The sequence below is a fragment of the Calonectris borealis genome, chromosome 2, assembly GCF_964195595.1.
Source record: "Calonectris borealis chromosome 2, bCalBor7.hap1.2, whole genome shotgun sequence".
In the NCBI taxonomy this organism is placed as follows: Eukaryota; Metazoa; Chordata; class Aves; order Procellariiformes; family Procellariidae; genus Calonectris; species Calonectris borealis.
Genome location: NC_134313.1, coordinates 45,245,411 through 45,253,229, shown reverse-complemented (window position 1 = coordinate 45,253,229; position 7,819 = coordinate 45,245,411).

Genomic DNA, 7,819 nt, shown 5'->3' with positions numbered 1-7,819 from the left:
GCAGCTTGAGAGGCAGATCTATCAGATCCTGAAGTTACTGCAATGATTCCCATTCACTGCGGTGAGAGTCGGAACAAGCCTTAAAATGAAAAGAACCAATTAGAGCCACAGCACGTCTAAATCACAAGTTTTAAGTAGCTTTTTCAGATTCTTTCCATGCCCAAGAACTGTAAAGACTTATTTAAAAACAAAACAAAAAAAAAAGATTTGTTTTCTATTATTGTGCAAAGCCTTGTCTCTTTTCAAATTGTTTTGATATTTGAATTCTTCAGAGAGCACCTGAAAGAATGGCAGCCAGAGTGCAACCAGAGGAAGATGACTGCTTTACTAATCCCAGGCAATTCTGGCAGGTTGAAAACCCATTCTCAGGTCAGTTACATTGGCCCTTTTTTTAGTAGCTGTAATGTGCCTCCTCATCATTATATGGAGAAAGAACCTCAGCATGAGATTTACATCAAAGGGAGCATCTTAAGACTGCACTCAGTATCTTATTTAGGAACTGAAAGCCTGTTCATAGTGAGCCTAAATAAGTCTGGTTATTTGCTTCTTGTAGCCAATGGATTTAAACAAGTACATCACATTTGTTTCCTGTGGCATGTTCTTTTTATTGTCTGATCTGCCTTAGCCACAAGTCTATGTCTGATTGAAGTTAAAAGCAAACTGGTTAAATCAAAGTATCATAGGGCTGACAGGCACTTGGAGAGATGATCTAGTGCTTTCCATTGCCCAAGGCAGAGCCAACGGTACCTATGTCATCAGGGCTCAGTAAGAAACCTAACTTTTAATTTTTCCCGTCAAGCTCAACACTTCAACCCAAATCCGTTAAATGAACAATTGGTAAATGTTGGTTTAGTAGTGACATTTTACCTCGGGATTTACACTGAAATATAAAATTATCTAAATGTATTCCCAAAGCACACAGTCAAATAAAAGAGAGGCTAAAGCAAAGATTTAAAATTTAGGTGTCTCACTGTTTCTAAATAAATCTGTCAGCCAAAGATTTCCGTGGCCACTCAACTAAATCAAGAAGAAAAACAGAGAAAAAAACTGGTTCTGTTGAAGTCCATGGGAATATTCCTGTTGACTTTGTTGAGCTGGGATTTAATGTTGTGTTGTTACTAAAGGAGAGGTGAGGAAGTGAAAAATTACCTCAAAAATATGAATGTATTAGCCAAGGCAGTAATTTATAGATGGCTGCTGTAATTTCTGATAAGTAACAGAAGATTCCAGCTGGTTTTCAGATCACGCTATTTCCTTAAAATCAGAGTTTTTAAACAACCACATATATATCTGCCTGTTGAGGCTGATATAAATATACTGGATCCTGACTCAGTGCAGAGGACTTGATCAGATGATCTCTTGAATATCTTTTGCAGTCCTTTATTTCTATGCATCTACAGATTTTTTTGCACGCAGCTTTTAAGGTACAGAACATGCTAATGACAGTGGAAGGCCATACAGCTAAAGCAGTAAAACAATATTACTAAAAGAGATGTAAGAATCAGTGTGCCATATATATATATATATATCATAACTTAAAACTTAGTTCATCTCGTGACTCGATGCTATTTTACCAGCATTTTTTTGTAGAAATAGCACAGCAGAGAATTGTGGAATGTTCTTAACTGAATTCTAGGTAACATCTTCAAATATTTATTCCATGAAATAAAGAGCATTGTCTTTCCAATTAAAAAACAGCGGATTAGTTTTATTATTACACATATATCTAAATATTTTTTTACTACAGAGCTATAATGATCTTTACTGGCTTTATCATTAAGAAATTCTACCCTGAAGTCACCACCATTTGGTTTTGGGGGCAATTTTGCACCTGCAATTAATACACAAGGAGTCATTTTTGGAGGACCTTTGGCTCCCCTGTGCTCTGGAAGGCTCAGATGGAAACATGAAGCAGCTTCTGACTGAGATATTTCAAGCAAAAACCCCAAAACTAACCTACGAGTTGTTCAGCAGGAAACAAAGAGGGGATAGGGGAGAAAGTTGGGAGGAGGAGAGTCTCGTAGAAGTGTGAAATAAGTCCTTCTTCCTCTTTTTGTTTTTCCCCAAAGTCTCAGTGGTGAAGATTTTGTTCCTGCACCATCTGACTGCCTGTCTGCAGCTGGGACTATTCAGCTGAGGGAGGCATACTGGAGAAACTACCGATTTCAAAAGTAGAGTCTGGGTCTATAGATGTTCTTTCACGAGAAACTAATCTAAATAGTTTCTCTCTTAGGCCAATTGGTATTGGGAAGTTAAGAGCAAGACATGAACATTGCTTGCCTTTTAAATTGTTCCCTAGACAAGATCTTCTGCAAAGTTTCCAAAAAAGAAAAATGGAAAAACTTTAAAAGCCTGACAGATTTTGCAGGACCCAAGAGCTGTGTACTGAGGAGAACAGGTCTCAAAGGCCAAGCAATAACCAATCTGACCAAAGGACCCTCTTGAACTGCTTGCAATCCTTCACAAATGTTGTGACATGGATGATTTGAAAGCAATCATTTGTATTACCATGACTCTGAAGACTAAGTTTATCTTAGAAAATCCCCAATGGTTGCTTGGGTTATTGTCAGCTTCTGATTTTGACCAGATTACATTTAAGAAGGAAGTAGCAGACCCCCCAAGAGTCCTGCAGCAGGCACCTGCTGTTATCTTACCCCATCATCAAATCAAAAATAGGTACCAAATATTCCCACTAGTCTTTCTCTTTTGAACCCAATCCTGGATTCTCAGCTGTGTTGGATGTACCGCAGAAGACAAAGTCCTGTTTCTAAGGTAATGACAGCTTATTACACCTGTCATTATAGCTGTTAAAATAATTAATTTACGGATGCAGTGGGTCAAAAATAAATCTCTTGCCTGACACAGAAGACATCTTCACTATGTGCCCTTCATGACAGCAGACAGGAACTTACTGACACCACCAAAAAGCTGACTTTGGTGACCAGAATAACGGCGCGTGACATGAGTTCCTTGAAGAGCTCTGTCTGGCCAGCATGAGGACCATCATCTAAACAGACAGATCCATTTCCTTTTAACAAAATCAAAAACGGAGTGGCATTTTCAGGGCTTGGTAGCTAGGGCAATATCAAGCAGAAGATCTTACATTCAAATCCTGGAGTCTCTGATTCAGAAGAAATGTTTAATTTCCTCTCACAATGAGAGCCTTCAATCAGGGGAACCTGGACCTAGGAATTTTTGGAGGGAAAGTTTCAATAGCAGCCTTCACCATATATGGAGAGTCACTGCAGGTGTGCTGCATCAGAGTGGCCTGAGTCTAGAGCTCACGGATCACCTCTGCTGAGGTAATGATCTTTAAAAGAAAGAAAATTTTGATGGAAATGTCCTGTCAGTGATGAAAGAGGAGGCTTGAAAAGTTTTAGAAAAAATGAACTGCAGGGACCACCCCAAATGAGAAAGTCAGCCAGCTCAGGTTCATGCCACCTCCAGAGCAGAAGTTCAGACATTCAATGTCATTCCCTACAGCAAAGACATTTCCTGATGATGTATTACATCAAGGATAGATTTCCACAGTGGTCTCTTCTCTTGTCTGATTTCTCAGTAGGCTGGCAAAGTTTCCAAACCTGCTGCACACTGATGGTGTCAATGCAAGAGATTTCTAAGAAGCATTTGAGTTTGCACCACATGACAACTTATCAAGAACTTTGAAAGTTAACATGGCCTGAATTCAGTGGATTAACAGCTGGTTCACTGAGAAGCTTCATAATAAAAATGTTAGTGGGGTATCCTCATTTAGTTGAATAGCACGCACATCAGTGTTGATTTGGGAAAATATTTTCAGCAGGAATTGATTTTTAGACTGGCAAGTGATAAAGAAAACTGGTCTCTGTTGCAGGCCAATATGGGTGCTGGGACCAAGAGGGCACAATCAATCAGAATGCCGCCAGATGCAGAGAGTGAAGCCATCTGAGTGTGGGTTCCTACCTGAAAAACAGTTGCTCTGAAAAAAAAAAAAAGTCGTAATTGGCCAAAGCAATGCATTGATGTCCAGAAAAAGAATCTCAACTAATCCTATTTCTCACTGGTGAGACTGCTGCTCAAATCTTGTACTTGAATCACCAATTTACACCTCAGGAAGAATAACAAAAACTGGAGACAAATAAGGAATATACTTTTAAGTTTGGAAAAAATATGTTGAAGCAAAAGACTGAAGCTTGTCAGAGAGAACCTTGAGCTTAACCTAAAAATATTTACTTAGAAAACAGAAATTTGATGTTAGGGAACTCTTTAATTTAGGAACATGAGTTTGGAAAAAACTATCATGGTCATTCAGTCTATAAACCTGAAATTACCAGTAAGAGTGCAATAGAGACCTACTTCAAACAGAGTATAAAACATGCACTCCACATGCCCTTATAGACTTCGGATGACACAATATTTTTAAATAGTCTAGAGCAAATTTTAAATGCCTGCAACAGGCCCAAAGACAAATCTATAATGTCTGAAGAAACATCAGGGAAAAAATCAAGAACAATGCCAAAGCCTTAAGGCCTTGCAGGAGTAGGGAATTTTTTAAATAAACCGACTCGAGGAAGCAGGTCATCCCCTTGCTATGAATGTCAGAATGCTTCTGCCTACCTGACCTAGAGGAAAAATCTCATGATGACTCCAGCCCTGGTGACTGATTTATATCTGAGCCTGTGATTATGATACACTAGCCAAGCAGCTGAGAATTTCATGAATTACTAATGGATCTTTTTGACATACTGTCTCCAGCTATGAAAGTCTCCAGTGACTCAAAGGAAGGGAAAAAATACCAATCCTTTCCTCCTCTCCCCTTCCTGAAGCAACCGAAGCATCGAAGGGACGCCTAAGGAATGGTCCCTATTTTCATCACGTGACTAGTGAAAACATGGGGTTAAAGCAATGGAAATGGAATAGGTAAGCAGTGATCCTATAACTTCCAAATTCACTTGGATACAGATGCTGGTTATTTATTACAGGCTAGTTCTAGGTGAGGTACGGTTCTGTTAATAGAGGTAGTGGGACCAATGGCTTTATCATTTCCCCCCCCAGTTTTCTTACTAATTCTCCAAAATTAAATAAGGTTTGAAGGAATATTTTAGTAGATTTTGTCTATTTTTTAAGATGTCCATCCTTTAATAAAAGTTAATTTGTAAAAGACTGTATCCAATAACAGAGAAAATCACCTTATAACGAATTATATTAATGCCTTATAAACAAAAGAAATAAACTGTTTAATTTGTTAACATCAGGTTTGAAATCCTTTTAAAGACCTTGTTATATTCTTCATCTCAACTGAAGCTTTTGATGATCATGAGTGGCACTAATAAATTACATATTGTGTAAATGTGTTTTTTCTGATAAGTTTGAAAGGAAGAAGCATTGCATTTTGCTTTCCCTTCTCCTGTACTGCAAGATTGGGTCACTGCAGAACCCAGCTCCAAAATCATACCAAAAAAAAAGGGCTAGATCTTCCTAACTCTTTGCAATTGTGTCTCTTTTCGTCCTCATTTCTTATTCCCTTTCTGCCATGATACTCCAAAATCTGAAATATTCACCTTACCTATTCCTTCAACTGCCTCAGTTTCTCCTTGGTACACGTTGGTTGATCCTGCTTTCGTCTTTTCAGTCATCCATCCCCCACGTTGTTCTTTCTCTTTTCATTTAAAATGACACATGACACTACAGCTGAAATATCAAACGTTCACTCATGCAGTTTTTTGCTCATCCCTTGTATTTTTAACAAACAGAAAGCCATTTACTAAGTTCTTTGTTACCAAGGAAAAGAAGAAGAAACCATACTAAACACACACAAAATTTCTGCTAAAGATTTGTTTCTTGGAACCTGAACTGTGACAATTTAATGAACAAGGTAAGTAACACTTTTTATATATATTTATGTTTCAATTTTAATAACGGTTGGTTTTTTATTGGTGGTGGTGGTATTTTTTCCTTTTTCTGTGGGGTTCTTTTTTCAAATTTTTAAGGGAATAAAGATTGGCTGACAGAAAATCAAGCTGTGTTAATTCCATGCTGTATTGTTGTTGGAGATTATTTTCAATTTAGTTGAAACCAATATTAAAACTGGAAGTTGTGCTGAGGTTGTACATTCCTTGTTCTGAATTATTGCATCTTTTGCCACAAATCCTGGCAGTGTGATGCTATGGGAGCTAAGCTATGCTATCTAATAGCTTCCACTGGATCCCTTTCTGCGCACCACTGAAGATGCTCCTCAGTTCAGGTAACCTGCTTTACATTAGCATCATCTCTCTGCTAAAACTGGGGATTTTGTAACAAAAAGAGAACTCTGATGGCATAGAAAGGACCAAATGGAGCAGAAAAAAAAGAAAAAAATGAAGATGTGTCAGCTTTCCCAATCACTGGCAGGATTACTACAAGGCACACCGTGATGCTGCATTAGAGATTGTTAAGACAGCCCTGGAGATGCTCGCTCAGCTGGTTGGAAGCAGGGTTGCCTGCCTGGCCCCTTCCCAGACTCGGGGAAGCTGCTGACCCTGCTCTGACAGACAGGAAAATGCAGGCACTGGCAAGTGGCCAGGGCATCTGATCCCCAGATGATGAATCAAAGGCGCAGAGATAGGGGAGGCTTGCCCTCACTAAGGGAACATCCCAAGGCACTGGGGAGGGGTATTTATTGGTTTTGGTTGGTGAATGCTTTTTGGGTGATAAATGCCTATTTGGAGAGGCTTTTTTACCAGAACAGCCATGGCAGTTATGTGCCTGACCTGAAGGACAGAGAGGACAGCCTACAAACTCCACCTGCAGTGATTTACCCACTGCTGTTTTGCCTCTCAACACTATTCCACTCTTCATAACTGGAAAGTAACATGAACATTTATTGTACCATGTTAAAATCTTTCTTTGTTCAGCCTGTTTTCCTGCGGCAGTGAATTCTCACCCAATTACATTATTTGTCTGTAGCTTCATGTACAGTTTAAACCAATATAATTTGGAATGGCTGCCAAAAAGATCAATGCCATACACTGCATGCCTCTGGCCACTGAATTTCTGCCCTTGAGCTGCTGCCTCCTTTATGCTGGCACAGTAGTTCAGGTAGTTGCTTGCTGAGCTGCGTCAGGATACTTATTCAAGCTAAAATTGGTTCCCAATGGCTAGTTTCCCTGTGCAGCCCAATATATAGCTCATAACTCCTCTGGTAGATGTGAACAAGCAGATACCACGGAGATGTCAATGAAGAGCTGGTAGCAAAGGAGAGGCAGGACTGCATGTTCCAGAAGCAATGCTGACTTACAGTGTTCACAAATATGTGGCTGCAGACGAGACCACGATGCCCTCTGCCCACCCTAACAGCATTTGAGTGCACTGGCCATTTCAACTATGTTGACAGATGTGTACTAACAGATAAAGATATCCTCATATTTCTCTAAACGTAAAAGCCAAAGGCAGAGGGAGCAATTCATTAGTGCATGGAGAGTGAAAGGAACTAAAAACCTTTACAAGGGATGCCCTGCTTTTCTGCCCTTCTTCCCAGGAGGTCAAGAGAGAATTGACTCAGCAGGAGGTGGGCCCAGTACTGTGTTCGCTACTGCTCCATCTCTCCTGTCTTATCTCCTGTTTTCCCTCCTCCACAATTCTCATTTCATTATCATCACAGGAATTTGAATACGTTGCTGAGCAAACTGCACAAGGCTCCTGCAGCCCCTGTGCTAGCACTCACCTGCTAGGCAGCACCAAGACACGCAAAATCCGACCGACGGCTAGGCAAAGGCTATATTTCCCAAGCCCTTTCTTCCCTCCCCTTCTAAATAAAAGACTATAAAATAGATTTCAGCTGCCAGACATGATGCTTTAGAGA